At 41.3% G+C, this 16,214-nt stretch overlaps 1 protein-coding gene across 10 annotated transcripts in view; it reads right to left on the bottom strand.

Annotated features, from left to right (window-relative positions):
- Positions 1 to 16,214, bottom strand: part of Raly (RALY heterogeneous nuclear ribonucleoprotein) — a 64,544-nt gene that overhangs the window by 31,179 nt on the left and 17,151 nt on the right. For 8 of the 10 annotated variants that reach the window (XM_008762314.2, XM_063283371.1, XM_039104609.2 and 5 more), the window contains one exon: positions 7,985 to 8,067. The exons of the other annotated variants lie outside the window; for them this stretch is intronic. The gene's annotated coding sequence lies outside the window, so the exon portion shown is untranslated. The remainder of the gene's footprint in view (positions 1 to 7,984; positions 8,068 to 16,214) is intronic. 10 annotated transcript variants of the gene reach the window in all.

The raw sequence follows: 16,214 nt of genomic DNA, 5'->3' as shown, positions 1-16,214 counted from the left end.
GAGCCTACCATTCAATCATCAGAAAATACATTTTGATGTAAGCAGACATAATCAAATCAGGCTTCCAAATGGCTATGAAGTTGAATCTCAGGAAGCTGATGGGAAAAGCAGAAGACATCAAATTTATATTGCAAAAGGAAGGAGAGCCAGAGCAACCACTGTCAAGTAGACGGATACAGCAAAATCTCAACCTGGCTTCTGCCTGGCTCTTCTGCCTGTGTTACAACTGTTTGTAACTCCAACTTGAGGGAACTCAACACCCTCACACAGACAAAATACCAATGCACTAAAATAAAGATAAATTTTTTAAAAAGTGGTAGCATTCTGGTGAGGAAGAATCTATCTACTATGTTTAAAAATAAAACAAAAACTTGGGCAAGTAAGATAGCTGCAAGTGCCAACCTGAGTTCCATCTCTGGAACCCACAAAAAGATTGAAGGAGAGAGCCAATTCCATGAAGTTGTCCTCTGATCTCAACACATAGCATGGCACAAACACATTTTAGCACCTGCTTGTTATATTATGAATTAAATTATGCACCGGCAGGAAACATATCCATAGGCCTAAGTACCTCACAGGAACAAGATGTTAGGAAAGAAGAGACCCCTGATACCCAGCCCAGGTAGAGGACGTCAACCAAGTGTTACTGGCGGCCACTTTGGCAATGGAGTAACTAACATATAGCCACACGTAGTTCAAAGAGCCTGGAGTAAGAGTTATGGCACCTCTCACTTACACAGAATATAAAATTTTAGGCAAAATCCTTAGCTGAGGCTCAGGTTACACAATTATAAAATGTGAATACTGGTTGAGGTCTTTGTTGTTTTTCAAATGGTGTCCAGGAACTCAGTTTTAAAGCAAATGCCTCAGAGACAGTCTTTTGGAAAGTTGGGGAGAGGAGCAACTGTGTTTACTGCAAAACTCCAACAAAGAAAGCAGCTCTGCTGGGCCTTTTCTACGAACAGCTCTTTTGTAAATGTGTAAGTATCTGTTAAGGATCCTTGACTCTAATATCCTAAAATTTCATTGTTTTATGACAAACTATAGTGACCAGCAAAAGAAGAAACAAAAATATGCCCATCCTTTACTTGATTCCTGTAAGTATAATGTAAAAAGGGGCCCCATCATGAAGTCACAAACAGTATATACAAGAGTTCAAAGTTAAAGACCAGGCTCAGTTCCTATCAAGTAGGAAGCCTAGACATGAAACTCCATCTTGTTTTTAGAAAGGAAAAAAGATGTGAAAACACAGGAGGTCTCAGAAAGCACAGAGACTAGGGGATAAGGTCCTGCTCCTTCTGTGACTAAGCAGTGGATGGGTCCAAGCCTGGGAAGAGAACCGTCTCAGAAAAAAGCTTAAACTCACTGGCATCATGGTGACTAAGGATTTGGGATTATGTCACTCAATAGCAGAGTCCTTTCTTCGAAGTATAGGCCTCTGACAATATACTGCTTTGTAAACTCTAAAGCAAATACGGATTTGAGGAACTACCTAAATCTAAAATAATCTTATCCCCAAAACGAGTCCTGTTGCAGGTCTCAACTCCCACTCCCCTGAAGGAGGCTCACTGAGCTTGACATTAAGCTTGGTCTATACAGACTGATTTCTTCCTTCTCCTGCTCTTCAGTGGTAGGCACACGAGAGGTCCTTACTTGTCTGAGATATCCCTCTCTCAACTTTGAAACAACAGGTACATGTTTTACTAGACACTCTTTCATGTCAAAGATGGCCTTTTGATTCCTGAATCTCTGGAGCCCAAATCTGAATTCTGGGTAAGGCAGTTTGAGACAGAGTACAACAGAAACCTGAGAAAATGACTAAGGCATGGAAGAGAGTTCCAATTCTCAGGTTACCCAATGCCTATCCTTTGTTGGACACTTTTAACTACTCTTCCAGAACTGATGTGGCCAGAGGCCATTGAGGTAGCATGGCTATTGGGAAAGAGCTCAGTCTCTGAAGTCAGGAGGTCAGAGTTCAAACCAGAGCTGTTTTAGACAAGATGTAGCCTCTGCATTATTTCTTCATGACAAAGCCTTAGCTTTTCCCTCTGGAGATATTAGTAATTTAATGAATTACAAAAATTAGTTAGATAATCTATTTAAAATACTGGCCACAAACACACAGTAGAGGGAGAGGGAGTGGCACAGAAAAGCAGCAGGAAGGGGGTGAGAACAAAATAAAGGGACATATGCATAAAGATGCTGATGAACGTGTTACTCATACTGAGCTAAAGAGTTAATAAAGACTGGCAAGCCGGCTCAGTGGGTAAGTGTCTTAAATTCAGTCTCCAAGATTTGGGTGATAAAAAGAACCAGCTCCCAAAAGTCTCTGACCTCCTTTTGTACTGTAACACGTAAGCAACAGTGAGTCTTTTCTATCAAATACTATAAAATTTGGGTTTGTGACAAGGAATTCAAATCTTTTTGTCTCTCCTACCTTGTAAGACTTCATGCAAATGTTTTAACCCAATTCCCTATAGAATCACTATTTACACAAAGGCCTTGGATTAAAGTGGTTAACCTCCCCACCCCCTTTATTTCCTTTGTACTTTTCTTTTAAAGGTAGCCAAATTTTAAGAGACTAGGAGGCTGGGGTCGGGGATTTAGCTCAGCGGTAGAGTGCTTGCCTAGGAAGTGCAAGGCCCTGGGTTCGGTCCCCAGCTCCGAAAAAAAAGAACCAAAAAAAAAAAAAAAGAGACTAGGAGGCTAAACCTTAGGCTACAGAGAAAAGACACAGACCCTCCCAGTGTGAGAATAAAAACCAAAGACACCTCCAATCTGTGTGCTGACTTCTCCGCTTCTGTGAACGGTACACCCTTGTGACCAAGAGTAAAGTTTTGCCTTGCTCAGGCTCTTACTGAAGCAATGGCCTCTTTCTTTGCAAACTTATTTCTAATAGCATGCATGCATCTATGCACATAAATTAATCTTAAAATTCTTAAGTGGGAAAGGGCAAACTAGCAAAAGAAAACAATTATTTGATTTCTTTTTAATTGAATCATTGAAAATAATGATCCTGATTCACATGATGACAGGTAGGGAAGACTCAGGGACAAACCCCAGCCAGCAAATCAGAGTGTAGCACCACGGGAATGGGCTAATTAGACAATCTGCTGTGCTATTCTAAGATCATCTGGATCTTGTACCAGCCAAAGTAAACCAACAGGAGTACTGCTGAAGCACTTTTTTCTAAAACAAGTACAGCTTATGTTATTGACACACAGCACAGGGGGGACTTAAGAAGGCTGTTGATGAAGATGTTAGGAAAGCTGACATTTCTGCTCCAATCTTTGCTACCACATATATATGAATGCAAATGGCCTTGGCTCTAGAGAAGAAAACCCTGGAATGAGACAGAGGAGATCTGGAATCTGGTCTGAGCAAGTGGCTTCACTTCTTGAGCCTTAGTTTTTTCTTTCTTTTTCTCAGTATTATTCCTCTACATGTCTAGTCTATTACCACTATCCCCTCTTTCAGATAACAGTATGGTTCTAAGATTAAGTTAATACTGACAAGAACTGGAATTCTGGGTGTGTCTTTCTATTCTGTTCTACTGTGTTATCTGTTATATGAAAGGGCTGGATCAGAGAAAACAAAGCATTTCTAGAGCTGGGGGAAAAAACAACATGTAAAATGAGTAAGTAAAAATAAACAGACAAACAGACCAACCAATCGAGATAACAAAAACAGGTTTCAAGAAGATTCTAAATATTCTAGGGCAAGATAAAGTCATTTTTTTTAAATGTATACAGGTATTTGGCCAGCATGTAATGTCTGTGCACCACTTATGAGCCTAGTACCTGCACAGACCAAAGAGGGCCTGAGACCTCTGAAAAACACCCAATGTCATCTCTTTAGCCCCTAAAGCCTCCAAAGTAGCTGGGATTATAGACCTGAGCCACCACACCTCACTTTATCTCATAATCCTAGTACCACACAGCTACCAACAGATTTTGGTTTCCTGAACTGTAGTTTCCAATTTCCTAACTTAGATCCTGATTTCTTGCTGTATTCTTGGGCTCAGAACTCCCTGTCACCACCAATATTCCTAGCAGTGTCTCGTAATTGATCTTCCTACAGGACCTCTCTTACTTAACTATCTACTTCTCTGCCCACTATTTCAATGAAAGAAAAAAAAATCTTTAGCTTTAATGAACTAAAGGGGGAAGGGTCCCCAGCACATATGCACATAGTAATAATAAATAAATAAATGTAAAAACAATCTAAGCCTTAGGATAATCAATGACCCAGTCATAATAAAACCTCTCAATAAACTGGGGGGGAGGGTGTTTACAAAGGAATTTTCTTAGCTTAGTAAGTCACTCACAAACAGATGTTAATAGGTTAAGACTGAGTATTACATCATGAAATAAATGAGAACTAGAACAAGGTAAAGCTCTTATCAGTTCTCTGCAACACCATACTACACAGAAAGAGGTACTGGCTGCTATAGCTAGTCAGAGGGTTTATTTTTTTTAAGATAGCTATTATGATATTCTTCTATTTCATTCAAAACATTCATGTGATTTCTTTAAGACAACTTCTCCAGAGTCTAATGCCCCCCTGCTTATCTCCTCCTCTAGACACTAAAACCTGCCTTTGTTTTCTTCAAACACAACCAACACGATTCTGTTTCAGGACCTTGCTGAACAGAACTTCTTGTACTTAGAATGTTATTTCATGAGATGAAGAGCTCAACTCTTCATCTTCTGCACTGACCTTATTTTTTAGACCTTATTCTTTAATCCCCCTTATCCTACATTATTTTTCTTCATTTTTATTCATTTTCTGCTTTCTTCTACAATGTAAACCACAGGATCAAACTATTTTATTCACTGCTAAACTCAAAACCTGAAACCATGCACAGTACATAGAAAACACCAATAAATACTGGGTAAATGAATAATAAGTGTCTTCAAAAAATTCATATAGTAAAATGAATAAAAGGGAGACCTACGATCGAAAAACTGAAAAAGACAACAACAGTTTAGAAGCCCAAACCCAAGTGTACTAGAAAAGTCTCTGCAGCCAGATTCCACTGTATTCTAAGCTTAGCTCTTCCAAGGAATGCCTACATGCCCTCTCTAAATCTGAGGAATTTATAAAACAAGAATATCAACACATAACTCCCAAACTGCTATGAAAATGAAATAAATTTATATAGATTTAGAATGTGCCTAGTAATACAATATATCCCATAAATAACTAACTCATGTTTTCTTTTAAACTAAAACCACGGGTCTTACCTAATTTCTCTAAGTTCCACCCCCCACCTTAGTGAAGCACACAGATGTCTGTAGGGCTGTTAACCACCTTTATATTCAATGCCCTCCAGTCTATTATTTTAAACTTATTATCATTCTTTTACCCTTATTACTGTCAGCTTCCAACTCTACCTCTAGCTATTAGTGTGGCATCGCTACTCTTGCTGCTTTTAATTTTACCTGTAGGAATTGAAAAGCAAGATTGCTAAACTTGTAATAACATGTTAAAAATAAAAATAAATTAGTACTACGCAAGGACTTAGGGATGATGCTGCTTTGCTTCCCTGTGTTTCAGCTGGGCTCTGGGTTAAATAAACCATTATACATATTCTTATATAGTACATACTTATTTACATAGAATCATCCTTCCCCCCACCCACCCCCCAGCGGAGGACTGAACCCAGGGCCTTGTGCTTGCTCTACCACTTGTGCTTGCTTTACCACTGAGCTAAATCCCCAACCCCAGGAATCATTCACTTTTACACAAGGTTTCTTCTCTGTGTAGCCCTGGCTGACCTGGAACTTACTCTGTAGATCAGCCTGCCTCTGTCTCCTGCATGCTGGGATCAAAGGCCTGTGCTACCACCACCCGGATGAACAATTCACATTTTTAAGTAAAGTGAAATGGTAAGTTCTAAGCTTGGCACACAAGCCATGGAAAGATCGGAATTTGTAGAACTTTAGACCACCAAGACAAAGGTGTTAGTAAAAACCAGAAGATGGGGGCTGGGGATTTAGCTCAGTGGTAGAGCACTTACCTAGGAAGCGCAAGGCCCTGGGTTCGGTCCCCAGCTCCGAAAAAAAAGAAAAAAAAAAAAAAAAAACCCAGAAGATGCAGAGTATGGAGAAAAACTAGAACTTGCCAACACTGAATCCAAGAGTACCATGGGGGCATTATATCCCTCTGTGCCCTCTCAAGTAGACAGAGATGAAATACAAAATGGCCTAAATTAATGGCCAGGGGGGAAAAACACTGCCTAGTGGGAAAGCTGAAATAACCAGTAAGGTGTACAACTTCAACACAAGTATCCTTTTTCACTAGTAGCTGGGGTGCGAGAGGGCAGTTCTTCTGAGACAACAGGAAACGTACAGCTGTTGAAATGGGTCCTGAAAAGAGGTGCTTTAGATCTACACTACAGCAGAGGCCCCTCAGCCTGGGCACTGAGTGTATTTAAACCTACAGAACACATGATGCAAACTGCAGCTGCCAGCATTGCACACTTCTGTCATCTGAGCCCTGGAATCCATTTTCCCTATGATAAAATACTGCTCTGGGTAGGTCCTGCAGAAGAAGGAGAACAGAACAAAGAGGAAAGATTTACAGCAGAAATCCCCTAAGCAAAAGCCTCCCTTTCACTCTGGGGATAGGGTGGCAAGCAGGTCTCACTTTGTCTCCCTTGTGCTACCTACTGATTGACAAAACTTTTTTGATTTAGATTTCCATTTGATTCTCTACATTATCAGTGAATGGTTGCACACAAAAGACATATGGCAGGGAGCTGGGGACTTCGCTTGGTAGCCGAGTGCTTGCTAAATAAGAACAAAAACAACAAAAACATGTAGCCAGGGGAGTAGGGAGATACAACATTTTTACTAAATGGATGCAGGTTAACAAATAATATTAAAAACTCAGGTCTAGGGGCTGGAGAGATGGCTCAGCGGTGAAGAGCAGTGACTGCTTTTCCAAAGGTCCTGAGTTCAATTCCCAGCAACCACATGGTGGCTCACAACCATTTGTAAAAAGGCATGTCTGAAGTCAGTGACGGTGTACTCACATACATGAAATAAATAAATAAATCTTTAAAAAAAAACAAAAAAAAAACAAAAAAAACCCTCAGGTCTACCAATGTCAACCCAGCTATCTAGGTCCCTAACTCTTGTCAGTCCAACCTCTAACATCCCTTCAGTATTTTCTTCTTCCAGCTAGTAAGAGGGGTCACTTCCTACATAAGCTGCTCCCATCTTGTACTTTTTGATCCCCTCACTATAAATTTTACTGCTCACAACAGACCCCAATTCATCTCCATAACACTGGGCTCCTCAAATAACTTGTATTTCTGAGGAGAGTTGTCTTCTTAAATTTATAAAAACAAAACAAACGAGTAGCAGAATTCCATGGAAACTAGCAAGCAGCTCATGGAAAAATCTGTCACATCATAATAGTATTCACAGTGATCCGATTCTAAGATCAGCTTTATAGGTTCCTAGATTATTTGCACTTCTTGAATCTCAATTTCTTCATCTGTAAAATGGAGCGGTTAGATAAAGTGACATCTAGCATATACATTCTCAATGTGGTCATTTTCCTCACACAGCTCTATTGGATTACTTTATCCTTACCACCTCTCAACGTCACATTCTACAGGACAGAGAAGGCCTAAGATTTCCTGACGCTAACAAGGGGCTTGGTATGTCACAGAAGAAGCTGGAGTCAAGATCCCCAATGGCTCTAAGAACACATCAACAGAATTCATGACAGGGTACATAGAGTAGATGGGTCTTTCTGGCAAATGAGCCCAACATTCTTAATGGCAACTGCAAGAAAGTGACCTCGACCCTCCCTCTAGGCCAGCAGGCCAGCCAGGCTATCCAACCTCTAGAACAATCTAACACCTACAAATAACAGCCTTTGTAGATACCAGCACAAAGGCAGAAAGGAGTTTCTAAACTAACCAATCGCAGCCCAATGTCTCCCAAACTGCCCAGATGCCCTCACTCACCAGTACCAAGAATGAGTTTAGCCAGCTATTTTGTCCTTTGGGTTACAGGGTCAGCAGCAGCTGTCTCTAGAAATAGGGCTCACCTGTAACAGAAAAAAAGAGGTCTGTCAAGGGTCTTACCCTCATACACTTTGAAATCTGATTCAATAGATAAACCTACTTCAGATAACATGGCCAGGGAAAGCCTTTCGAAGGATGCCATGAGGTCAGCATGGTGATAAACCATGGACTCTTCTTTTTAAAAGAACACCAGTAATGACCCATCACATAAATCTTACTTATTTTTTGAGACAAGAACCTCATGTAGCTCAGGCTGGCCTTCAACTCTTTTTTTTTTTTTTTTAAAGATTTATTCATTTATTATTTATAAGTACACTGTAAGTATCTTCAGACACACCAGAAGGGGGCATCAGATCTCTTTACAGATGGTTGTGAGCCACCATGTGGTTGCTGGGAATTGAACTCATGACCTCTGGAAGAGCAGTCGGGTGCTCTTAACCGCTGAGCCATCTCTCCAGCCCTGGCCTTCAACTCTTGATCCTCCTGCTTCTACTTCCCAGACATGCACCACACCCAACCCTCCTGTAGGTTTTGTTTTGTGTGTGTGTGTGTGGTTGGTTTTTTTGGTTTGTTTTTTTTTTTTTTTTTTTTTTGCAAAACCAGAGCTGGTGCTGTGAGTCTATTTTACAGAAAGAGTTCACAAAGATATTAATTACTTTTCTGTAGCCACTTTTCTATGACAAATACCTAAGTTAAAAAGCCACTTAACGAGGCTAGAGAGATGGTCCAGCATTTATTTAGTTCCCGTAAAGCAGCTCACAACCACCTGTAACTGCAGTTCCAGGTGGTCCAACGCCTCTTCTGACCTCTGCAAGCATAAGGCACACACCTGACACACACATGAGACAGAGATGCACATAAAATGAAAACACCGGACACACACATGCAGACAAAGATACACATAAAATGAAAACACCCGCCTTTAAAAAGAGACTTGCCGGGTGGTGGTACAGCACACAACTTTAATCACAGCAAGTAGACCTGTGAGAGTTTGAGGCCGGTTTGATCTACAGAACTAGTTCCAAGACAACCCAGGCTGTTGTTACACAATGAAACCCTGTCTCCAACCTCCCACCACCACTACCAAAAAAAAAAAAAAAAAGAGGGTGGGAGGAGATATAGGGAACTGGAGAGATGGCTCAGAGGTTAAGAGCACTAGTTCTTGCCCAGGACTAAGGATCAATTCCTAATACCCACATGGTGACACACAATAATCCATCCATAACTCCCATCCAAAGCCTTCTTTTGACCCAAGAAGGAACCTGGCACATACGCAGTGCACAGACATGCATGCAAGCAAAACATTCTCACACATAAAATAAGTAAATCGGGGGGGGGGGGGGGGTTGGATGGACGGACGGACAGATGACAGACAGGATAAAGAAGTGGCAGGATGGTTTAGTGGAAAAAGGCACTTTACTGATTGACCATATGAGTTCAAGCCACAGGACCCAAAAACTGGGACTCAACAGATGACTCACCAAGAGGGTTGTGTGATCAACACATACACTCATACAAACACAATTAAATTAGTAAGTAGATATTAGAAATGAGGAGAGAGAGAGTCCGCCATGGAGAGGGAGGAGGGCATAACAGCACATTGGTCAGAAAGCAGAGAACAGAGAGGAAATGGGCCGGGTTATAAAACCAAAAGCCCGGGGTTGGGGATTTAGCTCAGTGGTAGAGCGCTTGCCTAGGAAGTGCAAGGTCCTGGGTTCGGTCCCCAGCCCCCCCACCCCCCGGGGGGGACCCAAAAGCCCTTCCCACAGTAACCTACTTCCTCTAAGGAGGTTCCATCTCCAAAAGTATCCATACCCTTCCAAATAGCGCAACCAGGTAAGGAGCACACATGAACTTATTAACAAGTAGCATTTTACTTTGAAACCACAACATAAGGTTTTTACCCTACTGGACCACAATCTTTTTCCCCATTTACTTATTTACGTGGGTGTGGATCTGTCCTACACATAAGCATGCTATGGTACGTATATGGAGGTCAGAGGACAATTTTTAGGGGTCAGTTCTTTCCTCCCACTATGGGGAACCTCTTTCCTCCCACTATGGGGAACCAGCTATTAAACTCAGGTTGTCACACTTGGCAGTAAGTTCCTTTACCCAGTGAACATCTTACTACCCCTCCCCAATTAAAGATTGATTTTATTTGAGGGCTGGAGAGATGGCTCCTTAGTTAAGAGTACTTGCTGTTCTTCCAGAGGACCCATTGGTTCCTAACACCCACACCAGACATCTCATAAATAGTTGTCACATGTGGCTGCAAGGCTCTCTTCTGGCCTCTGTGGGAACCTGCCACACACAGGGTATTCTCACAAACAGCCAGACACACATGGATAAAAATAAAAGAAATCTTAACACAGACATACAAAAATAAAAATCATAAAGGATTATGATTTTTTTATTTATGTGTTTCTCTGTGGGTTTATGTGAATGAATGTCAAATGTGTTCAGGAACCACGGAGGCCACAAAGTATCAAATCCCCTGGAGCAGCAGTTAGAGGTCTTTGTGGGTCACTGGATGTGCACGCTAGGGACCTTACTGCAGTACTCTGAAAGACAGCAGGTGCTCTCAGTCAACCACCAAGCCATTTCTCCAGGCCCAAGACTACATGCTAAAGGTTGAGATTATTAGCAAGTCCTGTCCTGGAATGAAATACCTGACCAAAGCACTGATATGAAATATACTGATATGGAGAACTTCCTGAAAAATAGCACTTACTGTGTCCTGGATATGTATTCTATCCACATTTCTGGGAAGCACACTACTATGGCCCAATTAACTGCAAGTTAGACTGAAGAGAATTGTTCTTTCCTTAGACTGTTATTTTAGAATATTCCATCTAAAAATAGGGAACAGATTATACAAAAGTATAAGGAAACCAGGAATCTATGCCTAGAAGCAAAGGGAAATAAATCAGGAGCATAAAATTATGGGAACAGAACCTGAACAGTAAAGGTGTGTAATCAAACAAAAGGCTCAATGAGGTAACAAGGGAACACTTTGAGGAGTAGAAGGCTATAAATTTGACAGAAGTAATCATTTTCTGTATTGGCAAACAAATGCTTAAATAGTATGTCTTTATAGAACTTAGTTGTTTACAGTAAATGACTCCCAAAAGCTACCTTAAAAGTGGTGAAGTGGTATCTTCCTTGGGGAAGTGAAAGAAAAAAAAGACTGGGTTTCCCTGTTCCTTGCTTCTGGAGCAGCAACCAAGACAGGAGAGAGCAGCTACAGAATGACAGCCTTCTAGCTCCAACCCCCTCCAGCAATGCTCACCAGCAGAGGGCCTCCTCCAACCCACTGCTGCCACAATCGGTCCTTCTAGGCTTCAACTGCTCACACAGAGAATGAAAGATTAGCACTCAGGAAACAGCCAGGGTCCATAGCCAAGCTTGCGCATGGATTTTCTAGTTCTTTTCTAGCTATCTCAACCCTTCTATGAATCTTGCTTTTCTTAGTCTTGAACAAACTACTCCAGTCTTGTAGTTCTTACAAGACTCCTCCCACTCACAAAAATACCTTACCTTGACTAGAAAAATAAAATGTTGTGTTGCTTCAAGACCTCGTGACATAAATATGCAGCCAGATCACAAAGTGTTCCAGCAAAATTCCACCCTATTCCCTAACAAAGGCAGATGTCAGAATGCCTGGCATATTACAGAAACCCTGATGGGCAGCAGGTGATTTAATGACAGACAATAAGAACTTAATTATGTACCACAAAAACTGAAATTCAATCCAGGCAGTCTCCAGTCTGCCTGGAGGAATAGCCCAAGAATACAACAGATGTGCAAATTCTTGTCTTTGCATATTCTGGGAACTAATAGCATTTCTCCTTTCTCAGCCGAAGAAGCTGCCTCCAGTTCTCCCCTCCTCCTTCCCTAAGAACCAACCCGCAGAAATTATCAAGGGAGGCACAAGTAATTACTGTTTTCTTTTCTCCATGCTAATGAGACAGTTGGATGGTTCCCCTTCCCCCCTCTAGAGCTAGAAGGAGAATCTAAGGCTTTATAATCAGAAATCAACATACCAAAGCACATGCCAGACAGTGCTCTGTACAATTGAGACTATATAGAAGAGACTTTTCTATCCTGCATTAGAAAGCCTGTACCACTTAAGAGAAGAGGTCAGACCAGAGTTAGCAGGGGATCTGTCTAAAATCAGAGGAAAGTCAATGGCAAGGCCACACTGAGCCTCCTTATTCCCAACCACTGTGCTTTTCACACTATCCAGACTTCCTGCAATATAAAATCCGAGTGGAGTTCCCTCAATGCTGAAGCTGAGACTGTTGGTTTCAAGTTTGTGTCAGTTTTGAACTAGCAAGAACTACTACCCACTCTGGAATGCGTTTTTGCTGAAACTCTAGAAACAGCTGGATGTAACTCCCAGGGTTGGTTCCACTCCAGTAACTGAGTTCTACCTATTCCTAGATTCTTGCTTATATTAATAACTACATACAATCTTCACTGTTATGGGTGGTGAGTTTCAAGCACATGAAGGTACTAGCATAAACTAATACTCTACATTCAAAGGGGAAGGAAACTTTGAAGAAAAGGTTAAAAGGAAAAAGGGTGTGCTTTGTCACTGACCCTTGAAGAGAAATCCCAAGTCTCCCAAAGTAGCCATCTTTACTGGAGCTTTTAAGAACCAAAGATATAAAATTAATTGGGTGATGTCAAACTGAAGGGAGTCTAGAATCCACCAGGTCTTCCCCACCATGATGGACTGACTGTACCCTAAAACTGTGGGCCAAAATTTACGCATCCTATCTTAATCCTCTCTTAAGTTACTTTCTGTCAGCTATTTGGTTACAGCAATACACACACACACACACACACACACACACACACACACACACACACACACACACACGGGAGAAAAGAAAAAAATTGGTGGGAGCTGGAGAGATGTCTCAGCAGTTAAGATATTTTCCAGGGGACCAGTTATAGTTCCCAACATCCACAATGGGCAGCCACCTACTACCCCAACCCCAGGAGATCCAATGCCCTCCTCCTCTAGCCTCTGTGGGTACTCACATGCATATATGCATACAGATACATAAATGTACACATAAATAATAAAAAAAAACTTAAAAAAAAAAACAACATCCCAAAATGGGACCACTGCTGCATTAAACATGACTTGTGGATTACAGGAGTTTGGAAGAGATTTGCAGTAGGCATATGGAAAAAGAACTGAAGACTAAAAAGGAACTAGAATGGTATAACCAGGGCTTAATGGGTCATTGTACAGAACCATTCTAAAGGAGTGCCAAAGACTGGAAGGACAAAACAAATGCACATAGTAAAGACTGGAGGCCTAGCCAAATGGTTCAATAGAGGAAGCATTTATTTGTCATACAAGCCTGACAGCTCAAGTTCAATTCCCCAGAACCCACACAAAAGTTTAAACAGGAACCAATTGCACGAAGCTGCCTCTCACCTCCATACTTGAACCATGAACATTGTGTGGTCCCTCCCATTCTTCATTCAATTAATAAATATATGTACTTGGACTGAGAGATGGCTCAGTGGTTAAGAGCACTGACGGCTCTTCCAGAGGTCCTGAGTTCAAATCCCAGTAACCACATGGTGGCTCACAACCATCTGTAATGAGATCTGATGCCCTCTTCTGGTGTGTCTGAAGACAGCTACAGTGTACTTATATATAATAAATGAATAAATCTTTTAAAAAAAAAATCTAACTTCATTCTGTTCGAGTCCTAAAAACATGAATATGGCGAACTCAAAGGTCCTAGACTAATTTGGTGTCAGAAATTTCATGACATTTTATGGTTGTTACACTTACCTAGGTTTACAGTGAGAGAATGCAACAGGTAAAGCAGAAAGAGGGAAAAGGAGAAAAGGAGCTTGAATCTGGTCAAAGTTGAGAAAAGGAATATGTGGACAAAGTGACTGTAAATTGTTGAAAATATTAGCCCTGCTAAAGAGAAACATATGCTCTGCACTGGAGCGATAAAAAGGGACCCTGCCTATTGAGAACTCTAGGCACGCCTGCTCCACAGTGCCACTTAGGAAAGTGCTTTCTTTCTGCCCATCAAGAACCGCAGTTATAATCCAAGAGGACCATGATACATCTCAAGCTAGAGGAGCTTGGGGTCACCCACTGGTGCTGGTTTACAAAATTCAAACTCAAGTCAGCTAAGGTACAAATCATAACCCCAACATTAAACATAGAACCCCAAGGCTTGGTGTTTATCCTGCTAAGTTTTAGTATTACATTGGGCCTAATTGTTGCTTGCTATCCTTAAAAAGGATACCTTTTTATACCTTTAGTATAGAACTATTTTGTCCCCTTTGTCCCACTATACACTGGAAGTATAGAACTTTGCTTTGTACAACTAAGAATGAATGTGTCTCTCAGGGCTCAGGTGAGACTTTGGACTTACAAGGTTTTTTGAAGTTGTATAGACTATACTTTTCATTTTTAAATGTAAAATAATCCTCACCTTGATCCTCCCCAACTTATGGTACTTGTTTTTGGGGGTGGGGAGTGAAACCGTCAGAAAGTGGCAACTAACTCAGATGGGCACTGTAATGTGGGCCTGAAGACTTCATCTGGTTATTTATACTCTCTTACTGCTCTGCTGAGAGCCATTTAAACAGCCATGCCTTTCCATGATGGGAGTGTGTGTACCCTGATATGTTAAGCAAAATAAACTCTTCCTATCTTAAGCTGCTCCTGTCAGGTGAGCTAGTTTTCTTTTGTGCTATGATAAAGCATTCTGAGTAAAAGCAACACAGAAGGGGGAAGGACTTACTTGGTTATACTTTCAGGTCACAATTCATTGAGGATTCCGAGCCAGAACCACAGAAGAACACTGTATGCTGGCTCGTCCTTAACTAGCATTCTTATTCAGGACCAGGACCACCTAATGGTGCTGCTGCTGCTGGGCTGATCCCACCTGCATCAATTAATAAGACAATCTACCGCAAACATGCCTACACGCCATCTGAGGTGGACAATTCTTCAACTGAGGCTCCCCTGTCAGATGCCTGCCTACAGATTGCACTGACACTGACGCTAACACTACAAATGCCAATTAGTGCGCATGCTAGTTTTTGATTAGGAATAAAGCCAGCCTTTGGTTTCTGGCAACTGAAGGGTAGAAACACTTTCAATCTGGCTACAACAAATGTCAGAAGTAATGAAAAGAAAGGGTACAGGGCATTTTGAAATTACTATGAACCCTTCCCCTGTACCTCCACACATTTTCAGTCATCAACCCCTCTGCCCACTTCCTTTTGAGACAGAGTCTCACTATGTAGCCCTGGCTGGCCTGGAACTCACTACATAGACTAGGCTGGCCTTGAACTCAAAAAAGGTTCACCTACCTCTGCCTCCAAGGTGCTGGATTAAATAAACGCTGGACTAATAAACACCACAGCCCACCATCCCTAACCTAATTCCAACTATTTTCTAGGACATTTGTCTTTCCAACTGAAGGGTCTTCCAACTCACAGATTATACTGGTGATGAGGCTTACTACATTATATTCATATTCTTCTAAGCCTTTAAGCAGTTAGATGACTGGCCCAAGGTTACACAGCTAATAAAAGCACATCAGTATTTTCCTACATATCAAGTGTCTTTTTTTAACTATGCTGCTGATATTTCAACAAAGTTGGTTTTACAAACCTAAGAGGCATACAGGACAAGTCTTATCTGTTAAATCATGTTGCTAACTTCTTTTAATATTGCCAATCCATTTCAGGCTAAGTTCTAACATTTTCTTCTTACAAAATCTATATAATTAACTAACTTGAGTATCAGCCAACCTTACCTTTCTGGGGTTTTGTTTGTTTGTTTTGGACACAATTTGTGTCACTCTAGCTGTCCTGGAACTCATTCAGTAGACTAGGCTGGCCTCGAATTCAGAGATCCACCTGCCTCTGCCTCCCTCATGTGGCACCAACCAGTGCCTGCCTCAGCCAGTCTTTTCTATGTAGTGCTGTATAGCTACAATGTTAGGTTTTGTGGGGGATGGCAGAAATCCCTGTAATATTCAGCATAAAAGCAATTGCAGGTGAACAAGTAAGTTCTTTGGTTATGTAGCTATTTAACCAGCCCATGGTCATAGTTTACTGATACTTATTCTTACTAATCTACTGTCTCCAATTACTTCTACCAGAA

The sequence above is a fragment of the Rattus norvegicus genome, chromosome 3, assembly GCF_036323735.1.
Source record: "Rattus norvegicus strain BN/NHsdMcwi chromosome 3, GRCr8, whole genome shotgun sequence".
In the NCBI taxonomy this organism is placed as follows: Eukaryota; Metazoa; Chordata; class Mammalia; order Rodentia; family Muridae; genus Rattus; species Rattus norvegicus.
Note: the sequence above shows the minus strand (reverse complement) of the source record. Positions and strands in the feature narration are given on the sequence as shown.